Source organism: Numida meleagris, chromosome 18, assembly GCF_002078875.1.
Source record: "Numida meleagris isolate 19003 breed g44 Domestic line chromosome 18, NumMel1.0, whole genome shotgun sequence".
NCBI classification, from domain to species: Eukaryota; Metazoa; Chordata; class Aves; order Galliformes; family Numididae; genus Numida; species Numida meleagris.
In genome coordinates, this window is record NC_034426.1 from 1160340 (window position 1) to 1188014 (window position 27675).

At 45.8% G+C, this 27675-nt stretch overlaps 1 protein-coding gene across 3 annotated transcripts in view; it reads right to left on the bottom strand.

Annotated features, from left to right (window-relative positions):
• Positions 1–27675, bottom strand: part of GALNT17 (polypeptide N-acetylgalactosaminyltransferase 17) — a 190118-nt gene that overhangs the window by 78934 nt on the left and 83509 nt on the right. Inside the window, exon 1 of one of the 3 annotated variants that reach the window (XM_021415778.1) lies at positions 22430–22553. The exons of the other annotated variants lie outside the window; for them this stretch is intronic. The gene's annotated coding sequence lies outside the window, so the exon portion shown is untranslated. Of the gene's footprint in view, positions 1–22429; positions 22554–27675 lie in introns of those variants that run through there. 3 annotated transcript variants of the gene reach the window in all.

Consider the following 27675-nt stretch of genomic DNA (forward strand, 5'->3'; position numbering starts at 1 on the left):
TGTTGCGTTCTGATGTACTGCCATAATGGATACTGAAGTTAAAGATCCAGGAGACAGACGTTATTGGGAATTTCACAGGTATTTCTGCAGACAGAATTTAGGTAAACGTGTTTACATTCACTACAGGCTGCTACTAAGAATAGGGACATGAATAATGGTTATTGACAGATGGAGCAGTTTCACTTTGTGGGTAAATGAGAGTGCGCTGAAATAGCCCTGTAAGCACCTCAAAGGAGCTGAGTAACGCATTTATTTTGACAAGTATTTGATACGAGCCCATTCGTAGGGAGGGCAGCTCTCAGGTTTAACTTACCCTTCACGCATCTGCAGCACAGAAGCACAATTCCTGAGAATCATAACAGATACATTCTGTGCCTCCAGCATTTAATAGTAAATGTCATTCTCATTTCTCAAGCTTTGGGGGCTTATTTTAAACACTGAGTGAAGCAGATAGAAAAGAAAAATGAATGCGGGAAGAACTGTATCAAAATGTAAAAGCAAGGTCAGTAAAGATGACTGCCAGGTGAGGAAATTCAGAGGTGTAGAGGCAGTCTTGGATTCACCCCCATTTGGATTAGAGCAGATCTATCCATTCAGAGATCAGATGTCCCCATACTTACAAAGGGATTTAACCAAACTGCCTGTTTAAGGGCCAGGCAACTCAGGGCCATCAGCTTCAAAAGCAGAAATCACATTCAATCCCCAGGCGCCTTTATCACCCCCAAAGATCTGTGAAAATGTTAAGGCTCTAAGCATTTCCTCCCAGAGATGTACACAAGTTGGGGACTACTACTGATGCAAGAGCTCTTTGAAATGGTGGCAAGAGGCAACACAGATCACAGAGCAAGCAATGAAATCATTACAGACTATCTACAGGTAGTAGATGATCATCAAAGCTGGCCCTCACACACCTTATTACCCAACTCTACAAAGCCTGAGTTTGGCAGTCCAGCCCGTGATGCACTTCTGCTGGAATGGGGCATGCTCAACATGAACCTACTCAAAGCCACTTTCTTCAAAAAACCCAAACACACTGGTTCTTTTTCTACATGGGGAATCTGGATTTGTGAAGCTGTTGGCAAAACTCTCAGCAAGCTCCTTGGTGGCAAGAGTTCACCTTCAATGTATATAAAAAAAAGTGTTTGAATTATGGGTTGCTAATGTAAAAGGCAGCGCACATCATCAGCCAGCTTGCACTCTCTGGGTCCTGGTAATTATGTAACGGCACAAAATGGGATGAATGGGCTTAGCCGTGTGTAAAATCAGCATCAGCCCAAGAATTGGACCTGACCACGAGCCAAGATTTCACTTCTACACTTAACTCGAAACATGGTGGGAGCTCATTTGAAGTCCGCATCTTAAGAAATAAACTAAACATGGAACACAAGTCCTTTTTCCCTTTCGGATTGTTGTCCTGAGAAATATAACATCACTCACTGACTGCACACAGTCAAACTGGAGAATTCAGCATGAATGTTCATTTAGTGCCCTGGCAGGTGTTTCCTTGCAATTCACAGCCACTTTGGCAATGAGGTTCCCAGCACCGAGGAGGAGCAGCTGAAGGCAAGTCAGGCACTTTCCATCATCACAGATCAAAGAATCACAGAATGGTTTGGGTTGGAAGGGACCTTTAAATCATGTAATTCCAACCCCCTGCTATAGGCAGGGACACCTCCCTCTAGACCAGGTTGCTCACAGCCCCATCCAGCCTGGTCTTGAATGCCTCCAGGAGGGGGCATCCACAACCTCACTGGGAAACCTGTTCCAGTTTCTCATCACCCTCACAGTAAAGAGTTTCCTCCTAATAATCTACTCTAAATCTACCCTCTTCCAGTTTAAAGCTATTTCCCCTCATCCTATCGCTACCTGCCCTTATACAAAGTCCCATCCCAGCTTTCTTGTAGCCCCCTTCAGGTCCTGGAAGGCCGCTGTAAGGTCCCCCTGGAGCCTTCTCTTCACCTTGGCGGACAGGATCTGCAGTTTGCCTTGGCAGATCTCCAGCACACTGCAGGCTTTAAGCAAATCAAGACTTTGTGATTGAATCCCTGGTCTGGAAAAAGCTGGAGGAGTGGATGTTAGCATTTGAACTCCTAGAAGTCAGACAAGAGGGGAACCTTAATCAGCAGATTGTCTGAGGAGTCCTGCAGACCCAACAGGAATCCAACCAAAGACTGCTGAACCAAACCAAGAGCTGCAATGAATTCACACCGCCAGGATGCACTTCATGCCTTCTGATCCACACTGCTGATTTCTGGAAAAAACATTTATCAAGTTCAACTGCAATTTTAAAGCATCTTTGCAGAGTTCTTCTTGCTTGTGAAAGATTAACAGCAGGAAGGAAAGACAAAAAACTAAAGGCATGTGCTAGGAATCGCTGCCAGTTTTATCACATGGAGCAACCATTATGCCCTCTCTTTATATAGAGCACCACGTGCCAAAAGAGCCAAAAGCACTCTCACTCCAATTTTTCCTTTAATCAGAAAGAAAACATGTGGAATTTAACAGTCTGAGGAAGGACCACAGAAAAGCAAAGGAAGAAAAGAAAGATTTAACCCTTCCTTGGCTGCCAGAACTCTTGCTTTAGCTTTAGCAGGTGAGGAAGGAGGCTGCTGCCATGTTAGGGGGGCAATGAATAGCAGGGAGCAAACAGAAAAACCAAATTTGTCTGAAGCAGTGCAGTAACCTGAATGTAACCTACACAGGACACGTGCTGCAATGAAAAGGTTCCTAGTCTGTATGTGAAAACCATCCATACACTTCAACATTAACGCTTTAGTGAAGAACCTCTTTACTGGCATCCAACTCTACCATCCCTGCTTTCACTGAGAAGAATAAACTTTTCATAGATTAAACTGGGGATGGCAGAAGCATTTTAATCTGAATTAAGAAAAGCATTTAAGCCCATACTGATGTTTGTGATGTAGTTCAGTGATTTTTGCCTAGCAATTTTCAAAAAGTAGAAAAATATTGTCATATAAAACATGGTATAGGAAATTCATTTTTTCAAATTGCTCCTTTATGCCTATAGATGCGCAGCACTATCAGGAAAAGCAGGAGCACACCAAAAACACTGTGGTAGTAAAAAAAAATAAAAATAAAAAAAAAATTGCCCTCTAAAATCTAGCATTAGCATTTAGAAATGCAGATTTTGGTCTTCATCTTGCAAGCAGTCTTGACTTCAGTAACATGTTTTCAATTAAAAGATGGCTAAGTGAATGAAGCCCCAAGCACGTACTTTCCATAGGGCTGGTGCTTACTTTTGGTCCTTGTATAGGCTCCAATGGAGCAAAAGCCCTAAGCACGTCTTTGGCACTGACCATGAGTAGCTCTAACAGCTTCAGATCCCCATTTTCCTCCTACACAGCTCTTCATCCAGGCCAAAGCAGCTTGTTGTCATTAACACTCATGAAACTACTTCCATCCGGATGGTCTGCAGAACTTCTCATCCCCTAACAGTTAATAAGAGAGCAAGCAAATACATGCATAGAGCTTCGTTTCTCAAAAATCCCACTGGCACAATGAAACTCCAGCCCTAAATCTGGAGCCTGTGAGAGCTTCCTATATAACTCCATCATCCAGAAGGAAAGATTGAGAGTGCAGAAAAAGGAACTATGAGAGCACACCACGTGCTGCTGGTGCCATGACACTGAGGCTGAGCTGCCTACAGAGAACCAAAGAAATGCAGGTTAGCTTACATTTGGTTATAGCCAAAAGCCCACTTCCCTCTCCACTTGGCTCTTCTCCACACTTGAAAATAAAACAAGCAAAAAAAAAGACAAAAGCAGATGGCCGGTGCCACGCTGCGGCTGTTGGAACCTTTGCCTTAAGCATTCCCTGTACAAAAATTGCATCTGTGTCTGTAGGACACAACAGCTCTGCCCTTCAGCATCCGCAGGAGCTCCTGCTATTGACTACTTGTGACCGTGGCGATTTACGCCCTCCAGTTCCCATGCTGGCCGTGAAGCGTTAAGGGACATAGAGAGAAAGCCTGAAGTTATCTTAAAGGAAAACCTCCAATCACCCCAAAAATGTTCAATCCCCAAGCCACAAGCAGCTCAGTGCCCATCCCGGCTCTCCCAGGCGGTTTGCAGGACTGGCGGGGCTGCAGATGGGGCAGCACCCTCTCTCACACACAGGAGCTTCCCAACCATTTTTCTGTACAGCGATCTGAGCAGAAAAGCCTTCAATGTACTCAACAAACAACTCCTGTGCACTGCCCGTGGCAAATCAGCCCGCTCGCATCCGCGCATGTATGCAGAGAGAGACCACGTACCAACCCAGGACTTCATCCCGCATCTCACCTCCCAGAGCTAAATGAAAAATCCAGCCCTGCTGGAACACAGTGACTGCCGTGTGTTGCCTTTCCGTGTGCCCCAGTGGCTCCAGGGCTGCATTTGAACCACACTGAGAGGATGCAAGGTCCAAAACTCAGCAGTATTAGCCAGGGATTTAGAGCATCTGTGTAGTTGTTGTTTTGGGTTTTTTTCCTCCCCATTAATTTAATTTGACAGAAAATAGCAGGAAGGCCTCTAGCTCCCGGGTGAGCAAAGTGGATTAACAGCAGGAATTTTAAGGGAAGCTGAAACTAAACAGAGCGGAGAGGCCAGTGCCAAGGCTCAGAACCCTGCGTGTCTGCTAACAAGGCAGAGCTTCCCCATCCCAACAGCTCTCTGTGCCCTGCATGTTATAATGAGATTATTTTCATGCTTACTTGGAACTCACCTGTTCCAGCTTCTCCTTTTTACTTTATTTAGACCATTTTGACCAGAGAGATAACACGCAGCACCCTCCAAAGAAGGTCAGCTCCCACTGTAGGCTCTGCAGGAGGAGAGGCAGCATCCATCGCTGCCCGGTGTTACGGAGATGGGTTCGAGAGCAGCAAACCCTGACCCCGCTGCTCCAGGAAACCGTGTGCACTAGTACATAAGGCCTTCATACAGAAACATCCCTGTGGCTCTGAAGTCAGGTCGGCATGAATCTAGCATCTCAACCTCTCTGAACGGAGGAGCACTTGAAATCCCTTTACTTTCCTGAATATCAGCGTGGGCAGAGACGCTGTACAAACCGCAGCAGGCACAGCATCCTGTTCGGGGCAGCAATTCTTGGTTACAGTGAGGCACTTTTAAGCAACAGTTGCTGACTCCTACTGATTTACATCCTGAGAGCAGCAGATTCAGTCCTCACATGAAATCTCCGACCTCTCTGCAGCACATTTGAGCACAAGTTTTTCCAGACCCCAATGCTCCTTTGTTTCTTCAGAAAAATCTCTGCCAAACTGAAATGCATCCAGACTTGGAGGAGGCTGGAGATCTAATCTCCATCCTGTTTTGGAAGCTCACTCCCTCCAAGAGGGAAGGGAGAAGGGGAATTTCTCTGCCCACTGAAGCAGAGCGTAGGAACTGTACCTCGGATATATGGAAATGCAAACGGGCAAGGCAGGCTGTTCCTGCAGAGCACAGCCTGTAGCAGAGCTCCTGCCACAATAAATACCACCAGGCCTAAATCCCGACACCCTCCTCCAACAAATGAAAAGCCTTGGCTCAAGAGGAGACAGAATTTCACAATTGGCTTGAGTAGGAGAAAGGGTTTTAGCCACGATCTTCAGGATTTTGACAGAGTGGTTTGGTAGCCACGTCCAACAGCTAAGTCCTGAGTCTGCCCCAGCTCTTTCAGCAGCAGCGGGTTTTAATTAAAGCAGGAACACATGACACAAATTCACATTCTCAGTTATCCAAACCCAGCAAACCTCCAGTGCATGGCTGACTCCGGACTGAGCCCAGTTGAAGCGAGACCAGAGCGTGGCCAAGCCACTATATAAGGAACACAGCAATTAAACACCAGCTGCTTCCCCATTTTGTATAGTTCTATCAGCCGCCCACTTAGACAATACAAACAATCAACAAGACATTGCAATGGGAAATGGCGATTAGTTGGGCTAAAAGAGGATGCTGCCTTTTGCAAAGAAGCCAACACAAACCTCTCACCATGCCCTTCAGCCTCGAGCTCCATTAAGGACCAACCACCCTGAGTCAAACAGCAGCTCTGCACAGAGCCCCACATGTCTGTGGTTACACTGTGATCTTTGGTGGCTTTAGGAGAAGGCAGGATTTAGAGGTATCCTACAAAGCTCTCAAGCAGCTGTTGATCAGACCAGTTCCGTTTTATCTTACCCAGTGCAATGACAACCATGTGCCTGTTGCTTTACAATCTCTGTCTCCTACCACGTAGAAGCAAACAACTTCCACATAAGTCAACAGCTAAAGGCAAATGCCTGGAGGACTTCAGGGAGAGAGGCGGACAACCTCTTTCCCCAAAATAAAGCTTTTAATCCAAAAATATATTTAATTCAACCAAAAGACCTGCACCAGGAGTTCCCACTTGGGAACTCCTCCATCACATCATGGCTTAGCACGAATTAGAAAGAAAACGAGGGTTGGAAAGGACTGACCTAGAGACTGGCTTATTTTTCCCACATGGGGAGAACAATTCACCAGGGAAATGACCTACGCAGAGGCAGCCAGGACTCTGCACTCCTGACTGTCTTTCCTGAGACATCATTTTAAAAGGACCAGCTGTGGGAACACTGATGTTGCCTGGCTGCTTTGGGCACCGTCCCAGCGCAGAACAGCGCCCAGCCAGCGTGCTGTCCCCAGTGTGCAGCAAACACCTCCAGGCGCAACACACCACGGACCAAAGCATCCGCAACAGTTTCAGTCTCTAAGCACCTTTCTTTCTAAAGGATCTCAGTATTATGTACGGATACGGACGTACTTCCACCCGAGTATCACTTTGCAACACCACTACAGTCATTTGGTTTTATTTTCCAAATAAGATATTTTCACTTACACAAAGACAGAACGCACCCTAATACAGTACTTCAGAAAAAAACAGGAGCGGCGGTGTAAGAGCTCCTTCCATCAACAAAAGGGAGCCCAGAATAGCATTTACAATACCAGCATATATTTCAAGCCCTCTATTAGTAAAATTTGTATAGGATGCACCCCGAGAGGCTTTGAATGATAACAATGACACTTGTGCTTTCAGGAAATAACATCCTGCAGAAGAGATGAAAGCGCGCTCCCTCCACTTCACTGCTCAGCGTCTGCTCTGCTCCTCCTGTGCCTAGGAAAGGGATTGCAAATTACTTGGAACTTTTTAATGGCACGTGAGTACCACCATCAAATTGCTAATATTCCTTGAAGTTCTTTCTTCCATCGTCTCAGTTCTGCAGAGCCAAGCAAGAGAGAAAAGAATGAAAATTTGTTAAGTCAACGCCTCAAGTGGAACTCGAAGATTAAAAGCAGGGAAGTTTACCCGCTACTTCTTACAGGGAAATGCTTGAAGGCAGGAACTACAGAAAGAAAATGCTGGGCATGCAGTGCCACTCATCCCAGGGATGGGCTGAGCACACAGCATTCCTCGAGGGTAGGTCCAACAGTCTCAACAAGGGCACAAACCGATGCTGAGCCCTGCACTGCTTGTGGCACAAGGTGGGAGAAGCAGAACTTGCTGGGTTTGCCTGGCTTGCTCATTTCTCTCAGCTCCCTGCTGTCGCCCACTGGCAGAGGCAGGACATGGGGCTGGATGAGATATTTATTACACTATACACGCTTATTCCTACAAACCTCCATGATGTAGGCAATTAATTTTCCTATTTATTTTTAAATGCATTAGTCCTTACAGTGTCCTCAATGCCCCAGCGATCAATACATTTCACATTACGATGGGTCATCAAGAGACGGACGGGATGTGTTTTCCAATACTGCTTTCTTGGAAAGGAACTTTCCTTCAGTCTCCATTAAACGCAACGTTTCATCAAAAACCTGGCATCGCATTTTTGACTTCTGACATTTCCAACCAGCACTGGAGTTCTGTGCTGCTCCATGCATGACTGAACTAAAAAGAAAGCGCATTTCAGATGAACGGGCAATCTGCACCAGGAATTTCATCTATGCTCATGAGATTTATTCAAGAGCTCAACGCCATTCCAATCACCCATTATTTCTGCTCTCCTTTGATACCATTTCCCATTACGTGTGAATTAACACAGCAGCAATAACTCCAGCGTGCTAGCTCAAAGCTAGCTACTGTCAAGATCTCGAGTGCAACTAGGCAAATATTTCAAACTAACTCAGCTTCACTGAAATCCCACATCTGAGGCAAGCTGTATCCAGAGTCACACACAGCCAATAAAATCACTATGACTTTGGGAGAAAAAGAGAGTCCACCATCCCCCTTGGCACCACAGAATCATGTAAAGATGATCCAGGCTCCAGTCCCGGGATTAACAGAAAATAAATATTTTTCAATATAGGGGCAACCGTCAACGTGACTGTATTAAACTGGCTGCTCCAGACAACTGACCTAAAAATCACATCTGCCTTTTTAGCAGATCCATGCAGTACGCTGCATTTGTGGGACCAAGAATTTCATGCTTGCCACACTGTGCTTGGAACAGATGCTTGACAAAACTCCAGGGATATAAATAGGGCAATCATTTACTAAGGCCATATGTTGGAAGCATGTAAGATGTATCTGCTTAACTCAAAAGCCTTCAAATAATGGTAATGATAATAATAGGACTGAGCAGATCTCAAACCTAATATTCTTAGGAGCTTTCTCGTTTGGGGCATTATACACTAGAAACTCAAATAACCCCTAAGTTGCCTTCTTCTGTTCCTCATCCAACAAACATCTCCATTACTGAGGGGCTGACTGTGGGCCCCGTGCAAACTTGGCTTAATGACATCAGCAAGACAGCAAGCTTCATGTGATCCTTGTGGCAGGGATGTCCTCACTGCCTAGAGTGGTCTCAGCACTTGAAGACCCTGCAAATGCAAGCACCTCTGACCATCCCAAATCTCTTGCTTTTTTAACACTTAAGGATATTTCTCCAGCAAATGCATGCAGGAAGAAAGGGCCAGCAGAAGCTTCAGGAAGGCCAAATGCCAAGTGCTGCAGCTGGAGCAGCCCAAGCCCTGCAATGGGTCAGGCTGGGGGCAGTGCTGCTGAGAAGGGCCCGAGCATCTGCAGACAGTGGGCTCAACGCCAGCCAGCAGCAAACAAAGCTTGCAGCATACTGGGCTGTAGCTAGCAGCATCCATACCTGCAGGGCATCTACTGAGACAATGGAGCTGGGCTCTTCAGTCCATCTCCCAAACCCAGATGCTTGAAATTACCGTGATTAAATACGTAGCTCTTCAAAGAGCTCCATCTAGATACTGCTCACCAGTGCAACAGGTCATGCTACAGACAGATTACTCGTTATTTCCTGGATAGAAATTCCCTTCACTTTCAGTACTCTTCATATTTTGGTGTTTCTGATTTCATTGTTACAGGGTTTTTTCTTTTTCTGGAACATTAAATGATTCCCGGTTTCAGGTTTTAATGTATAGGAAATGATGCACGCCATATGTGATGGGGAGCAAAACATGCTGACGGCACAAGTGAGTGCAAAAGTCTGAGGGGAATAGCAGCAGAAGGAAAGGAAGACACTGCATTAAACATTAGTGTTTTAAAGTTGCTGAGCAAAGGAGGAAGATTATGGCAGCCAGGTTTGACATGCTGCTTCCCTCCATCACTCCAGTCCCCAGTGGCAAAGGAGAAGTGCAAGCCTGATGCCCAAATATGAAACATATGGTGAGTCATTCAGAACTCATCCATTTCTCTGATGAAATCTCAGGAAGGAGATAAATATGTCTGTATATCGCATCTTTATTATTGCACCAAGGGGGGGGGCAAATATTGCCAGGTGTCAGTTATTAGCAGCGTTTCGAGACCTACCCCCAGAGTGAATCTCCTGAGCAATGAGGATCCTCAGTTCCTTTTGTCCATCAGCATCCCAGCTCGACTGCTGGGAGAGTTTAGCATTCCCTGTTCTTGTCAAGATGTGTTTTCAGCTTCACTGCCTCACTTATTTCCCCTCTCTTGTTTCAGAGGCTGAATATTCAACAGCATTCAGAGAAAGCCACATGTTGGATGAGAACACATTAGTCTTGGTAAGAAAACAAGAGATACAGGTTGAAGTTTCAGAGCAGGAGTAGTTGCCTAGAGAATTCATTCACCAAAACCGTCAGCGCTCCCAGATGAATCCACCAAACACTTGGCCTTCATCAACTGCTGCAAATGTTTTCATTTACAGTGAGTAACAGCTTACTGTGAGCTAAAACTCTGTGAAATACAACAAATAGGAATTGTATCCTAAAAACTCAACTGATATTTTTTTTCCAAGTCACTCAAGAGTGCTTAGAGGTCTTCAGAACCAAAATCCAATCTTCAAAGGTGACCTAGATGCCTACAATCCCGAATCTCATTCGTTTGCGGCAGATCCCTTCCTTTTTCTTACTGCTGAGAGAAATGAGCAAAATGGTTCGGCATTCCCATTAGTTTTCCTAATACTGTGGGAAAGGCTTGATGTTAACAGCAAAGCATTATCGCTATAAAGTGATTAATCAAGTCAACTATTTATCTTTAGCAGTGCAGCAGGCAGCCCTTTTACCAAAACGTGCTAACAGATACTGGAAGCAAGCTGCATTTTCAGGTTTATTCCCTGATGGTTTCTGTGCATTTGGGTCTGGGCCCTGATATAACAAATAACAGGCACTCTGCTCAGCTCTGCAGGGACAGCGAGGCCACCCAGGCCCCCTGCATCCTTAGGGCCATGGAGATATCCCCAAATACGGGACCCTCATGGCCACTCCACCCCCCGAAAGTCCTTCCAAAGCCATTCTTAAATCCCAAAGCAGCGATCAGCCAAGTGTTGGTCCTAGGTGCCCTGAGGTAAACTCCAAATCATTGCCTTTTGTGCCATGGCAGGCCTATCCCACCACAATCCTGCACTTAGTCGTTAAAAATGGCATTTATTCCAAGGCTGCGTTGAAGACAGAGTCTTTTCAGAGAGACATCATACTGCTCTCCATTTTTTCCAAAGCCACGTTGTGTTTGTAGCTGTCCCGGCAGCTTTTGATTTGAATGAAATCAAAACAAACTCTGCACTTTGTCACGACTCCTCAACGCTTCTCCCTCCACAACCGGATTCCTTTAGTGCCTCGGGGGCAAAACGTGTGAAACATCCCCCTCCTCGGGGGCCTTGCACGTGCATTTACACGTTTTGCAGCCAGATGAGAAAAACAACCCACGTGGCACACCTGCAGCTCCTTTTTTTTTTTTTTTTTTTAGCAGTACAGACTTTTTCTCTACAAACCTCATGGCTCAGTGGCCCCAAATCCATCACCCCAATCCTGTCAGGACCCTGCCACAAAGAGGGGGCTCATGCCACGTCATCTTCTGCGGTGGTTATTTGCAAAGACATACAGGTGGTGTGGGGGTCAGCCCAGGGGACTGCCACCATTTACTGCTGACACTAAGGCATGTTTGGTCTATCCAGCACCTGCAACCCGATGCAGCACTGATAAGACAATGCATCACACCCTGGCAGTTCCTTTTCATGGAAGAACATATGATACAATGCACTTTCTTCACAACAAAACTGTTTGTTTTCTCCTCTCTACTGTGGGCACATTGCCTTACAAAAGAGCTTAGTTTAGACAGACGCAGTGAACAAGTGTGTTGAGAGTAGATATGAATTAGTGCTTTACCCCCAAGGTACAAGCCTATGACTCTGCTCCCGTCCTCCCCACAGCTTGATGTGCGGCCTTCAGTGAGCTACTTACGCTTCCCAAGCTTCACTCTACCCGTAAACACCTTCCTCTCCCCATTCAGACTTCAAGGCCACTGCAAGAGGGGCTGCTGCTTCTGCGTGTTTGGTCTATGTGTCTATTAAAAGCTTAATCTTGTTTGCAATCTCTATGGGAAGCGCTGTGACAGAGAAAAAACACCCACCAGAGTCCCAGCAGGTCAAGGAAAGAAAAAACAAGGCATGTATCGTAAATGAGAGCTGACTCTGAACACCCCTCCCTCCCACCCCAGGGCAAAAATAAAAATAAATAGGAAAAAAGAAAAGAAAAAGGGGAATAAAAAAAACAGCAGAATAAAGAGAGGAATCTTATTGACCAGAATGAGATTCAGTTGGTCATGCTGATGATAAAGGCTTGCAGTCCCATCGATAAATTAAACTGCACCCATACATGAAGCCAGCGAGACGCTTTTTTGAATCATTTGCCACCAGCTTAAATTTGCTGCTGGATGTAGCTAATGCTTGCAGTTGTTCACATTGTCACTTTAAGACAGTTCCGTGTTATTGTAAAATAATTTTAGCTCATGTGACTCACATTGCTGTTAGCAGGATACTTCTTTGAGACAGAAAAGCCAGCCCAGCCGGCATCCTATTGCCTCCTTTCAGTTCCACCTTGTTCTCCACCATGTCTAACAGCAAATAGGTTTTACCATCTGCTGGTTAAACCTAATAAGCCAGACCCTGGGGTGGAAAAACCCCTTTTTCACCAGCTGGAGGTCTAACACATGGCGCTCTCCACAAAGATCGCTTACAGGGGCTAACACGTTGCATGACTTCAGGAAGAGGGTTTGCAATTAATTACTATTCCCTTGCCTTTTTTGCCTCTCCCACTAAAAGCCTGGAAAGAAAATCTCGTCCTCATCAACCACGGGATACAAACGAAGCAAGGTATTTAATGGGCCACTGTACTTACATACAGGGAAGATTGTCCTTTTCAAGGAGCATCCTTGATGTTGGATGTTAATGAGAGAAAATCTTTTAGAGCAGAAGAGCCTGTCGGAGACTTTAAACACCTCTATTTCTCAGGATTTCAGAACTCAATCAACATTTTGCATCTACAAGGGATGAAAGCAGAGCTCTTGGGAGCTCTGCAATCCGAATTCCAGCTTCCCGTGCCTGTGTCCCATCCTCTCAGAAATATTTCTGTAAGGCTAAAAGCAAGTGGTGCCACAATTTGTGCTCCAAATTCTCTGCCATACTTTTGTAACGCAAGCCTTTGCACTCACAAAGTATGTCATGCTGACTTTCCCTAGCTGCCCTTTCTGTGCACAGCGAGGTAAAGTGGGGCATCGCAGCATCCCTCGCCTTTACCACTTGGATAAAAATGAGACCAAAAAGCCATTCAGTGCTTAGGCTGCAGGATGAGGATGGTGATCTTCTTGAAGCCACCTCACAAAACCTAAGTCACTAGAAAAGAAAGAGCTGAAAAACCCATTCTGCAGAGGCAACTAATAGGCTGCACAATAACAAAAGCTCACAGCTAGTAATAAGCTGGTCATATAGAAGACCTTTGGAATTACTCATCGTTTTTAAAGTTTCAAGTGCAACGCTAGTGATTATTTCCCATTGTTTCTCCCCTAACGTTTGCAGAGAACAAGGGTAGAGTCCAGATCCTAAGATGCAATGTGGGAAGGGGTTGTGTGAGGAGCCACTGCACAGAGGGATCTCCAGAAGTGTTCCTTTATGGGCAGCACAGCCGGGATACACTCAGCGATCTCTCCTTCCAATTAAGTTCATGTGCTGATTAAAGGAAGCTCTGCAGCACAGGCACACACCTCCTGAACCAGAAATCTGAACCGGCACGGTTTGCAAAGCCACCACCTGGACTCACACCCTAGCCATGTTAGTGCCTCCCTACAACAAGCAGCACGAGCAGCAACTTGCTTGGGCTTCCCCACAGCAATGCACGTGGGTCAAGCAGGATGCCATGCACTGTCTAAGCACACTCATTCTTTTTCTTGTTGCCTTTTTTTCCTCTTGCTTTAAGAAAAACAGGGGGAGAGAGCTGCTACCACTCTGAGAGCCTCCATGGATTATCGCAGGGATATGTGTCCACACTGTCCAGCCCTGGGCTCAGCTCACATATCCACCCAATGGCACCGGAGGTGATGAGCCCTTGCACAGCTCTGTCCTAAACCCACCACACAGCTTTCAGCTGGCTCCAAGCACGACAGGAGCAAACTTGCCCCTGCCCACCACGCCGGCCAGGCTTATCCAAATTAGTGGGACAGCTCTTGCCATCTGAATCCACAGTGTGCCATTACACAAGGACTGACTGCTAACCACGAGGATAAAGCGGAGTGATGCTACCCCTTGACTTCAGGGGAAAAGCGTGCTGCTGCTGCTGAGAGCTGGGCCCTGAACTCTTGTTTATTCTAAGCCAGAAATCACAAGAGGTTGCTCCGGGGAAAAAAAAAAATTAAAATAAAAAAAAAATAAAAATAAATGAAGGTTATTTTCCATTTGCTTGTACGCAGCAAGAAAGATAAAGCCAGTTTGCTTTAGAATAAAAATGCCACCAGTTATTTATCCAGGTGAAGAATTAGGTATACTGCACAAGCTAGCAAAAGCTCAATGAAAAAGTAAATCCTTAGGATGGAGTGTACGGGGCAAAAAAAGATTAATTGATTTGTGACTACAAGAAGGTTTATTCCGAACCATATTTATCACTACAGTGTTTTTGAATTCAGTAGAAACTCTACTCAATTTTCTTCTGCAGCCTTTCTTTGCCGCTAAATGAAATAAATCAACAGGAAAAGAGAAATTACTCTTAATTTTAAGGAGAATCGCTCTACTTCAGAACATAAACTAGACTCCAGAGCTGCAGCAGCTCTGGGATATCTGCCCCCTGGTTACACCTGGGTGGGATCAGACAAAAAAAGGATCATTTTTCAGCTGACAGAAACGACGGCATCTTCACTATGGTGGGGGAAATAAGGACCTACATTCTGATGTCACTCACTTTTACCACACAGCAATGAGTCGCTTGGAGTAGAAGATGGGGTTAAAAAGGGAGATGTATGTTCTCTCTGCGCTACAGCCCCGCTCCCACTTCTGTGACAGGGGTCTGTAACCCAGGGGATGACCCACGCCTGATGATTTTGAAGACGTAAAGGCAGGGTTTGCCCACCTCTCTGAAATCCATGGCCTGGTGACACAGCCTGGGAGACGCCGCAGGGTCTCATTCTGCTGAGAAGTGGCTGAGATTTCAACAAAGCAGACACTTCACAAATCGGCAGCATTTGACAGCCGGTTGTATTAGTGATGGAAAACATACACAATTCATCCTGTCCGCGGTTCAGCATCTGTTTGTGCACTTCAACGCTGCTGCCTTCTACTCCTCTTGTACCAGAATAAGTAACCAGTCAGCTCGTTCATTTACTTACACTCCGAAATCACTTTGCAGAACAAACACTCAACTTTCATCTCGCTCACACTGGGCACAAGCCTTGAACATTGTTTTGCAAGCACATGGGAAGCCCAGCACCAATGGGACTGTGACACCAGAGAGATGGGTCACCCAGCTGCATCCGGGCATCCAATCCTCAGACCCTCTGTCATTCCAACATATCTGGCTACAAATATACATTTGATTCTATTTAGCCACTACAGCAAAAGGAGGTACTTTAAATACACAGAGATCACAGTACTGTAAAGACATTTATTTGTTGTTTGCCTCTTACTTCAGAAGCCTCAATTACATTGTAATTACCTGAAGGGAGGCTATGAACACCCAAACTGTTTGTCCATCTTTTTGTATGGTAAATAAATGATTCCAGCCCCATATCGGAAAAATAAGGAAATTATCCTTGAGTGCTCCACCCCTTTTTTGCAATAAGTGATGTGTTAGTTCACACAACAGAGAGCAATCCTTAGTTAAAGCATCAGAGCAGACAATAGTTCTGGACCACAGGGCATGCCGCAAGCAACTTGCAAGGAAACGGGCAAGTGTGCACACAAACCTGCTGCAAACACCGGAGGTTTCCCTGTGGTAATGACACAGACTAAAGAAACAAAAACAAAGGGAAAGGATTCGGGCCACCAAAGGCTCGGAAGGCCAAAATGGAGGGAAAACGCAATGCATTGCACAGAAGCTGCTTCCCAAGAGCACCCATTACAGAAACCCCCCACTCGAGGCAATAATGCAAGCACCCCACAGCAGCAGGCTGTGTCCCAGCCTCCCTCTCCCAACGCAGCAGTTACATCTCACAATGTTTGCCAGTTATGCCATCCCTGCACAATCCCAGGCGCGTCCTGCCGCAAACATTTGCAGACGTTTCTCCTTAATTCCCGGTCTTCCCCCACTTCTTCTGGAAAATGAGCCATGACACACGAGCCATTTGCAACGCGCTGCAACTATGACATTGGTTGCATTTCCATGGCAACTCTCCCCCCGCTCACCCAACTTATAGATATGCATTCCCCTTGGAGTTCGCTTGCAGCCACAGATCATTATATTTAATCTGAACAAGTGTGTACCTGAGTTGACTTCTATTTCATGAAACTGCATCAGGAATTAAATTTCACTCCCTATTTCCTTCTCTTACGTCCCAGCATCATTACTTGCAGTGCTGTGCTATTACTTGTTGCCATTTTGCATCAGTACATAATGATCCAATATCAGATAATGTTAAGATGCAAAAAAACACTCAAAACACCAGACAGCAATTTTCTGCTCAGTTTCCCAATTTAACCTGAATTGATACTACATTGTAAGTTTGGATGAGGTTCAGGGACTACTCTAATTGTAATAGCATCTTGGGCAACAGCAGCCACTTGCATCCTGCCTTTCTGCTCCTGGCCTTGATAGTGCCATTAAGAGGCAAAAGGGAGAGCTTGTTTCCAAGATTTGTCCTAATGAAGAGTAAAAAACCCCGGTGCTAAACCTCATCCCTTTATCAGGCTGCCATCTCCAGCCCAAAGAAGCCCTGAACTCCAATCAAATCCTTATGTTTTATCAATATCCGCTTCAAATGGACACATTTAACTTCCTCTCCGATGTCTAAAACACAATTTGATCACAAGCACACCTGGCAGGGTGCTACACTCTCCATTTCTCTGTACCTCCTGCATCAAAGCTTATTCAGCTTACAAGTTCAAACTGTTTTTTCCCCTCTTCTAAACACTAGCACTGCAGATCTCTTCCAGTTGACTCAGCTCTGGTCTCTTCCACCTCAGAGGCCACCAAACAGAGACAGCCAGCAGGTTACAGCCAACGGCAGCAACCCAGCAAACCTGCTGGATTCACCTCACTGCCCCACAGACACCATGAGACAACAGAAAGCGCTCTGGTGCAACCAAAGGAAGCTTTCTTCCTGCTGCCTGAAAAGGAACTGGGCAGAGAACACATCCACCCCACTGGGCATTACCTCTTGGCCACAACTCACCCCCCATGCATGGGGTCTTCTTCCTCCAGCACCGCAGAACTGCCTGGCAACCAGCACACAGCTAATGCCTAGCTCAGAAAATCCTTCTCCACTCCCATTGCCCATTATTTTTTTCCCCTAAAACTGTGGTTTAGATAAGAAAACAGCAGAGTGCAATGATCAAAACCCATATCCCTGTGCACCAAGCACGCACACAGCCCTGCTACTTATACAACACTGGAGATTCAAATGATCCTTAATGAACAACCCACACAGTGCCTCATAACCACAACAGGTAGACATTTCTGAATGGAAATATGGACTTTTTTTTTTTCCTCTTTGGAAAGCCACTGGAACGAGCTGCCATGCATAGAAGAGGCCCAAATGAAAGATGAGCAGGTGGGGGCTGGCACATGGTAAGATAACGTATTTGAAACAGAATGATTTAACGTTTTATGGAGCCTTCATCTGAACTCAGCTGGCGGCCGTTTCCGCATCTGCAATAAGCCATTTCCTTGATGCCTGCACACAGTAGTTTCTGCAATTTTAGCTAAGTCTATAAAGATAACAGGAAGCACACCAATCACACTGGGTTAGCCATTCCTGCAGCAACGAAACCTAAGCGAGAGAAACCCAGGAAGAAACGAAAATGAAAAGAATGGGATTTCCTAGTCTAAGGTATGTTATTTCTTTAATTTATATTACATATTACAGATGCATCTTATGTCTCTCTCTTGAAACATTTCTCTGTAATCATGAAAGATGCTGGTGACGGACAAAGAAAATCCATTTGGAAAAGACATAAGTTCACACTAATGTATTAAAACAAACCCCACAATACTATTTTGTCATATATCATGTGCTCAAGCAAGGCAACGTGTGGCATGTGCTGTGCATGATTAGGGCTATTCCCATGCAGACGTGACTCCGCGCTCCAGTTATTTATCAGATGTGAGGTGATCTGGGAATCTGAATCATAAATGTCCCCATCACAAGTGGAGTCAGCTGCCAAAACCCAGAGAGCACAAGGGACTGTATTTATCCTTTAAGCAGCCACCTCCCGCCACACACACCACGTGTTACTATAGACTGAGGGTGGTCAAGAAACAGAATTATTTTGAAAGAAAATTCTTTGGAAAGGTGAGAAAAACAGTATTCCAGCACTTTCTTTTCTCCAGCGCTGGATGCAAGACGCAGTAGGATTGATTTACTTATTTGCTGGGGGAGGGTGGAAAAGGACCAAAAGATGACCCCATCCCACAGCAGACACACCGAGTAACTTGCTGCTCAGGAAATACAACCAGGACAACAGAGGTCAAAGGAGGAGCTGAACCCAGAGCTCACCTGACAGCGGCGTGCATCCTCACCACAGCGAGAGAGCGTCTGGATTTTGCTTTCAACCCCTGCTCATGTTTGGTAAATTATACAGATTAGAAGTGCTCTAACTGAAGGGCCTGGAAGCATATTCCAAAATGCTAAACAGTGACCTGGGACTACGCAGGCTTTGGTTTCTCATTTTCCAGGTCAATGGCTGAACTAAACCAGGCTGCGTCTTGCTGCCAGTGACGAGATGTCACAGATTCTAAAATAACCCAAACAAATGAAAAGCCCTAGGCAGGTCTGGCTGCAATGGCTGCAGTGCCACCACAATTCCATTTTGGGGAAAAATAAAAGAAAAGAATGGCAAAAAGAAGAAATTCAGCCCTCCTTCCCACCTGCGCATCAGGGGAGCCCCTTGGGTACAGCTCCATGGGCTCAGGTGAGAGCATCGCTGGCTCCTGAATGGGCCATTGACTCTCTTTTTGTTTCATCCCTCCAGTTTGCCTTTAAATAAATCATTTGCCTTCAAAAGAAACTGCTCCAATGTGACGCTCACTCATGCACAGGAAATTAAAACGCGTTATAAAAGTAATTTATGCGCCCTGTTGGCCGCAGTGCCTTGCAGAATATGCCTCCCTGCACACGCACGTGGAAAGCGTTCGCACACGTTTGCTCCGAGTTCAAACAGCTGTAACATTTTTCACCACTTTTTGCCCCCCAAAATGAAAAACTTCATTGAAACGTTGGTTTGCTGGGGAAGTCCCACCAAGCAGTCCAACCGTGAAGCATCACAACGCAATCATTTTTAAAGGCAGAGGGTGCAAACCAGCTCGAACTCTTTTCATTAGGACTCATTACACTGTTCCTGCTTCCTCCGAAAAAAAAAAAATCACAGGAGAAAAATAATTCCCAGCCAGCTTTAATTTTAATTGATTCATATTCAATCCAATGAGGTCATGCATGTTTAATTATCATCAGCCTTATTATAGATGGAAAATCAACTTCCTCTGATGTTGCTATGCTAATTATCATCTCATTTGTTTAGCAATGGCATCCAGACAACTGAATGAGATTAAGGCAAACAAATAGCAAAAGGAGCTGCACAAAAGCCATTACAAACAGTGGCCAAGGTTCAGCAAAGTACTTTGCCATGGAGCTCACATTTAGCTCCACTTCAGCCCCCCTGTTTGAGCTCTCCAGTGAGGAACGTGCTCGAGCATTTCCCTACATCACACTTTCAGCAAACGAAAGAGGTGAAGTGGGAGGAAAAAATCATCACATTTATTTAAGCGACAGGAATGGAGGTGCAGAGTAATTAAAGATGAGCTTTTCAAGGGATAAAATGTTTCTGAAAGGCAAGCCTGCTGGAAACGCCAGCTCAGGCCTCTTGGATTAGACTGACTGTGAGAAATGAAACAGTCCTGGACAGATTTTTCTAAATCCTCTGCAGCACCAGCTCATCACCAGGCACCCGTATCCCTTGGCCAACTTGTCCCCTATGACTGCTAAGCGCCAAGCCGCCTGTTGGTGGTAAGCTTCCTTCCAAAGAACGCTGTCACTGCGCCCTTTAGGATGAGAGCCACATGCAAGCAAACAAGAATCAACCAAAAATCTGCCAAAGGAATGAAAACACCTTGTTTTGCTTTTTCAAGACGACAGGTAAGCTCCATGTTAATCCCTGCTTCGAGCAAGCATAATTCTTTTACATCCAAATAAACGGTGGCATCTAGGAGTACAGCTCTAGTACATCAGTGCAACGATGCGCGTGACCCAAAAGAAGAACACGAGGACCAGGAGGCTGCTCTCCAAAGCAGCTGGGTGTCCATATCTTTGAAATGGTTATTAAGTTCATTTAAGTACCAAATTAAGCAAATAGTGGGAGGAAGGACGGATGAAACTATAATCTCCTGATCCAAGTTTAACCTTGGCTGACGGCACTGCTTGTTTTTTTATACTTATTTTTAATTTAATAATGCTATGGTGATTTATTTCTTTGTTACGGCCTATTTCACAAAAGCACAAAAAGAAACTACTGTATATAAAGCAAATGCTCCCTCGCAGTTAAAAATGAACCCATTTTACTAGGCGTGCAGGAATTTCTTGACTAAGCTAACTATAAATCAGCAAGAGAAGCAAGCAAGCTCACTGGAAAGAAAGCAGTCGTGCTGCATTGTCTTTCTGCAAGGCTACTTCTTGCTAAAATGGAAAGTGTGCCTCTATTGTACAGCCCTGCAGACTAATAGGCCTGCAGCGCTCCTTGGTTTACAACACTTTGGAAGTATTTTACCTGATCACTGCTTCATGTCCCAGACACAAAGAGGCCGTCAACCCTGTGCCACAGCCCAGTAGAACTACTAATCCTTTATTATACTTGTCTTCATGAATACTCAAGTGAATTTCCTTGGCAATACCTAAGTGTGCCCGTCCCAAAATCAGCTGGAACCATCAACTGTGGCTAGCAGCAAGCCAGCCATCTGCTTCCCCCATCTCTCGTTTCTGTTCCAACAGTAACTGGAATCTCTCCTCTCCCTCCACTTTCCACTTTATTTTTAGCTCATCCTTCACTCGGAGCTCAATTCCCCATCAGTAAGTCATACTGCATATTTTGTGCTTCTCTCTCCTTACAACTGCATTTTCTTCCAACAGCAATATCATAGCAGAAAGATTGCATTTGTTGACCAGTGGCCAGAGACCTTCACAACACAAAGAGAACAGAATAGCACTTAGAAATGACAGACACAGATCCAGAAACCCCCTCAAATGAAGGTGAAATACCTTCACCAAACACTGTGATCTGAAAACAAAAAAACATATGTATTTTTTCCTATAGGAAATGGTGACCAAGATCACAACTGTCCACATCTAAGTGCAAAGGCCTACAGACAAATGGCAAGGACAAAGCTCTCAAGAAGCTTCACTCCTCTCTATACTTTCAGCCTGTGTCTGAGATGATCCCCACACAGCTGTTAACAGAACCAAAAAGACAAGATTAAACACTGGGTTGATGGAACATTGCTTAGCAAGTGTTTGTGTCTCTTTCCTTTACCGAAGAAAAGCAAAGGAAACGCAATAACTTCCCAAATCGTTGTGAAAGTTGCAGCTGTACCAAGAAGAGAAATTTGCTGGGGAACTGCCCTGGCTCACTCCATGCTTCTTTTTAAACCAAATTCAGGCAGACATAATTAACACTGTAATGACACCGTGCAGTTACGGCCAACCATTGATCCTTTCTCAGTAAGAGTGGTCTCTAACACACCCTTTTCTTTGTGTCTGTCAACCTCCTGAAGAGCCTTGTATCAAATCCCATCATCCTCTCTCTTCCAGAGCAAGCAGCCCACTGATGAAGCACGGGGGAATCTTCCCAATTCCCTTCAAAAACTTGAAAGCTGTGTCCCCTTACCATCAGCCTTTGATCCTGCTTCCATTTGGCCACAAATGCCCTTGTCACATCCAATGGTCAGGTTCCACTGGGGGCTGCTGCTGGTTTCAACATGCCAAGCAGCCCCCACCCCGCAGCCTGCAGATCTCCAACCCTTCCATTCTTCCAAGTGCAGGAGGTTTGCCCAGTGAGGAATTTCAGCCACTGCTTCTTGGCTCCCTGCCTTAGCAGACTTGCCATGCTTGATGAGAAATTCTTGTCATTACAATAGAAGAAAGAAAAAAAAGGGAAAAAAAAAGCCTTTTTTCCCCCTAAAAAAAAGAAGCCAGAAATGCTAAACCACGTGGCTGTTAAATCCCACATGGAGAACCTCTGCCGAAATCTTGGAAGCCTGTCAGCTGCTCTCTTCTCCAGGGCTGGACCTGACAAGAACATCTACACTAAACCGGGAGCGCAAGAGGAGGCAATTATAAGGTGCACATTTGTGAAAATGATTGATGGCTTTCCTAATTGCCAAGAAAAATAGAGCAGTGTCGGCCAAGGTGGCGATGGTAACAGAATGGACTACTGCCTCTGCTGACATCAATCTAGCACTTAGCAGAAAGAAAGAGCTCTTTCAAAACACCCCCAAGCAGTGACTTTGGGAAGAATATATAAAGGCTGGCAAACCTGAAACAAGCAGCCTCCCTCTCCCCAAGGAGCAAGGCACCTCTCTACAGGCTGAGCTGGACGTCAGGATGCCCACCACCAAGCAGCCCATCTCCCCGGGGGCAGGAAACTTCTTCCTCTGGCACAGAAACCCCCCCAGCCCAACCCTCCCATTCTGACAGACAGGGCTCGATTGTGATCACAGCACTTTGAGGTCTCCAGGCACCACGCGAACCTACTGACAGCTGTTTGCTTAAGGATTTCATGTCTTGTCTTTTTTTTTTCTTCTCCTTTTTCTGAAGGGAAATCAGAGAGATAGGAAGGATAAGGAAAGAGAAGGACACGCTCCACTGGCATTCAAGAAGCAATGCTTTGCTATCGGCTGGGGCTCCAGGCTGTGCTGAGCTAACAGACTCCATCTCAGACTATTGCTGCTGCCTCTGCGCTTGTAACTTTAAGGACAGGACTAACGATGGGTGAGGGCAGGCTGCAGGGCTGCTACTCCAGGGCAGACAAGCCCAGAGCAGGGCCCTGCCTCCAGACACCCCATTTCTTTGCTTCAGTGCAGTTTCCCAAAATAAAAATTAAAAAAAGTTGAGTTCACCCAGGTATTAATCAGAGCAAAGCGAACGCTCATCAGATCAAGTTAAGAGCGCCTCGATCCTGACTACTCATTAGCAAATACTCGCTCATCTTCTAAGGAGCACAGCAGCTCCTACAAGGCAATTAGGATCTGAGAAAGGTGTTCATTAAACACCAAGATGCCCAGCACAGAAAAAAACAGGCTTCTCCCAACTGTCATATAAAGGGACAGACTCAAGCTGGAGCGCTAACCAGAGCAAAACTCTGCTCCTAGCCTCGCATTCCCCTGGAAGAGTGGGAATGACTATCTTGGGACTGGAGGCAAAGCAGGTCTCTGATTTAGGGACCCCAAAAAAGCAGGGGCAATGACAATCCAGAGCCTCACAGAATCCTTTAGGATCAGCACGGCTGATGTTCTTCCCTAGAGCTTCTCTAGGTGTTGCTTTGCTGAAGGACTCCACAACTGGTAGTGCCTCAGCAGGCAGGCAGCTGCCCCATTCTCAGCACAGAGCTGGCTGCAGGCTGTCGCTCCTTGCAGTAATTTCAAGGTGCTGATGAAAGCTGCATTCCGGAGCCTCAAAAAAAAAGAGCAACTAAAACATGTCTGAATGTGTATTGTGTTTCCATATGAATGCAAAACTCATCAGCAACACCATTGTTTGCCAGGACTAGGACTTCAGCCTGTACTTTGAAGGAACCCAATGTAGGTGATAACACGGCCATCACCATACAGAAGGCAGACAACATCAACACTTTTTAGTTCTTCCCCAAAGACCAGGAGGTGGGGAGAGGATAAATGCACCATGACTGTGGGTGGCAGATCAGGGATCACTACCCCAGGGGCCTCGTGCCTCCAGGAACGCAGCAGCTCCTTGTCAAAGCCTGAAGCACTCTTCATGCTTGGTTTGACGTTTGCACTTTTTTTGATGTGTCACTTTCTCTGAAAAATCATGGGGATGTGGGGGCTGTGTTCTGCAGACAAGCTGTCTCCTTCAAAGCTCAGCGTTCAGCAGTGATTCCTCCATCCATAGGATGCATATGCAGGGCCCACAGCAGCGCTTGCTGGAAACCAAACCTGCACCCAACAGTGCTCTCAGAGCTATTAATGCTTGATCTGGGCTTGAATTTTGTAAAACAGATCCTCCCATGAAAGTGCTGCCTTCAGAGTGAGCAGCGATGGACAGCAGAGTGCTGGCAGCCTGGATATGCATCGTGCTTGTCTCTGGAATAACTCCTCTGCTGCCACCAAGTCACTCCCCAGCTACAATTCCTGTGCCATACCCACTCCCCTTGCTCCCTGGCTGTCACATCATCAGACCTCCTTCCACATCACCGCAACCCTCCAGTTCCCATGACGCTCACTGTGGCCACACCACCAAGGCAGTGGTTGGAGGGCTGCCCTCCCCCGGCTTTGTCCACTCGCAGATTTCCACACCTGCACATTTGCAATGGAAATCAAGAAGGAATAAAGGCTGCAGCTGCCCTGGCCCACACACCAGCACAGAAATTGGGCACTTGCAAATGCAACAGCTGGCCTTAACGCACACTGAGCTAAGGATGCAAAGCATGGGTCCAATGAACAAGATACATTTTGGCTAATGAACATGTCAAGCCAGAGCTCACACCCACGTGTACACGCTTTACAAGCACTGGGAAAACATCTGGAGATTTAAGCTCGAGAAGATTTAATTCAGACTATCCAGCACAGTGGTGGACACTTCCTACCAGCCCCCAAACTCCCAGGCAGAGGCAGCTGGGAGCTCGCTGGCATCCGATCCTTCTTGCCCCAACTGATGGATACGATAATAAGGATCAATTTTTCCTTTAATTTAAACTATGCTTATTTACGTTCCATTGACTGAAAGGGACAGTGAATTAAAGCGCACATGAAAGAAAATCATAGCCCTCAGCACTTGCTCTCAAACACTCTTTTAAGTCTTGCTTGATGAAGGGCTGCTATGTTTTGTCACCGAGCGCAATTGCCTCGATCATCACTTCTTTGTTTTGAATACCCACCTCAGAAGCCATTAAATACTTCCTGCTTAATGAGAATAGATTGGTTTTAGCCAATAAATCACTTAAATGCCATCTGCCGAAGAAGAAAGAAATTCAAAGAGCCAAATTCCCCCAACTCCTTTTTGCATATTTTTCCCCTCGCTTTCAGATTTAGAGAGAAAAGACGTTGGTATAATCCATCACCAGCAGCTTTCTCCTAGGGGAGTGTGAACAGACCACAGAAAAGGCTCCACTTGGCTCTGACTTGCAAAACCACTTCATGGACTACTTTGAAACAGTTCAGCCAGCGGGATAGAAGCTCTGTACATTGTTGTTGCCCCAGATCGTTTTGTTTTTATTCATAAGATTATTTCAGTGAAAGCAGGCTGACTGCGGCTTAATTTTACTAGCAATTGTTAAATAATTCAATACCCATCTTTTCTGTCTCTTTAACGCCTCTGAAAAATCAAAACCCTTCACAAATTAAAGGCCAAATCCTGTTTATTCTTCCCTTTTCTAAAGCAACTGACATCAATAAAGGCTGGTTTTGTGACAAGGGCTCAGATTAAAAGTTCTGTTCGTGCAACTATTTATTTATTTTTAAATCAGGGGCATGCTTTTTTTTTTTCCCTCCTTTTAATCAAAATACTTCTCTCATGTAAAGCTTTGAGAGCACAAAGGCAAATTTCTCCAGCACAGCTAACCTTCTTTCTTTCTGGAAATGCCTTGTGTTACGTGACCCCCTCAGAATTTGCTCTCGCACCATCTGCTTCCTGCAGGGACAATCCCAGCTGCCCCTGACCCAGCCTTGGGAAAAATTCCTGCTGATTTGCTAAGCTTTACCTGCAGTATGCCTTCAGTTTAGCATGGAGAGATGGTTTCAATGCAAAGAACGCCCACATCATGCTGCACTGGCCTGGAGGCTTGGGACCAGCTGGAAGGAGGACTTTCATTCCAGGAGATGCACAGCTTCTCTGGAGAAGCTGCTTAGCCCAGCCCAGCACCCAAATTCCCCTCTGTGTTCCAAAACGAGCTGCCTAAAGGTTCTCAAATGCTGCCTTCTGATGGTCACTCAGCCAAGCTTACCAAGCACGAGCCCACTCACTGCACTGAGGTGCACACTGGCATCTACAATAGCACCCATCAGGATGCTCAGAGCCTGCAGAAACATTAGAATCATGGAATCACTCCGGTTGGAAAAGACCTCTACGATCATCCAGGCCAACCGTCCAACTACCACCAACACTGCCCACGTTCCTCAGTGCCACATCTCCATGGTTCTGGAACACCTGCAGGGACAGCGACTCCACCACCTCCCCGATCCTTTCCTCCAGCCGCTTTCCTCCAATTTTAAGAAAAACCACATAGCTTGTAGAGCCCCATCCCCTCGTCTTTGGTAGAAATCTCACCGCCCATTCCAGTGAGCCAACCCAGGTCTGGGCTGCAGGCAACGTATGTGATCACAAGGGTGGTTTTCCAAAAGTTAAAAACCATTCTGATGCAGCACTAACGTACACAGGTAGAGCTGGTCAGCACACGGGCTGCTGCTAACCACCCACATATGCTAAAATCCCAGGTGCACCCTTAGCAGAAGCTTTATAGTCTTTCAGGCAGCGATGTAAGCCCGTTCATCTTGTAAAACCTGACACGAGGACAAATCATTAGGAGCCCTTCTTTTACGCTTTGTGCTAAATTATGAAACGTTCAAAATGACCAGACAGAGAATTCATCATCGAAAGGCACGACGGGTTTCTCGCACCGTGGGGAATCCTGGTGAAGTTCGAGAGCTGAAAATCAGCGCTCTGCTGAAAGTCACAGTGCGGCGAGTCGGGGTGCGCTTCTCCCCAGTGCGTTCTCAATCAGCATCTTTGGAAAGCCAACGAAACTCTCTTTTCTCGAATCATCACCAAAACCTCACAACTAGAAGCAAACCCACATTGATAAAACTAAAAAGCCTCCTGTAAAACTACTTTCTGAAGCCGGTAAAGCACTTGACAGTTGTAATTTAATCCAGAGATGGATGACGAAGTTTATTGAGATGAGGATTCTGACCTAAGCCTTCCCTCTTCTGGAACACAGGTCCAAACAAGATTGCCCCAAATTAAATACTGATGAAAAAAATCCCCTTATTTCTTCTGTTGGGCTGTTTGCAAGTTGTCAGAGGCCTCTGTCCTGACCTGTGTCAGTCAGGAGTGACCTTAATTTTAAGAGCGATGTACCTGGAAGCACAAAGCTCCAGCAACCTCAGCACAGACAGCGTGGGTTTGATTTACACAGACGTTTACACGGAAAGATGCTTGTACCTGCTCTATTCCCAGAAGCACTCACAAACCTTGCCTGGGTAGTACTGTCATGATAAACCCCTATTGCTCTAAGGTTTGGACCAACACACACTGAGGCCGTGGGGATTTTTGCTATAAGGGTGACGGTATTGTGCTGACCTCCTGGACAAGCAACTGCAGTAAGCATAGGGCATGGGGGGATCAGCATTTGGGTGGCCAACACAGAACTTCTTCGAGCTGCTTACGAGCGGCTTTAGAGACCGACAGATCATCAGTACTGTTATTTTATCTTTGTGTTTGATTTACTCTTTGTAGAAGGCCATTAAAGAGCTCCCTGAGTGTTCTGCAGCTGTTGTGACGTCCACACACACCCCGTCCCCCTAAGCACACAGCTGCACACAAGCATCT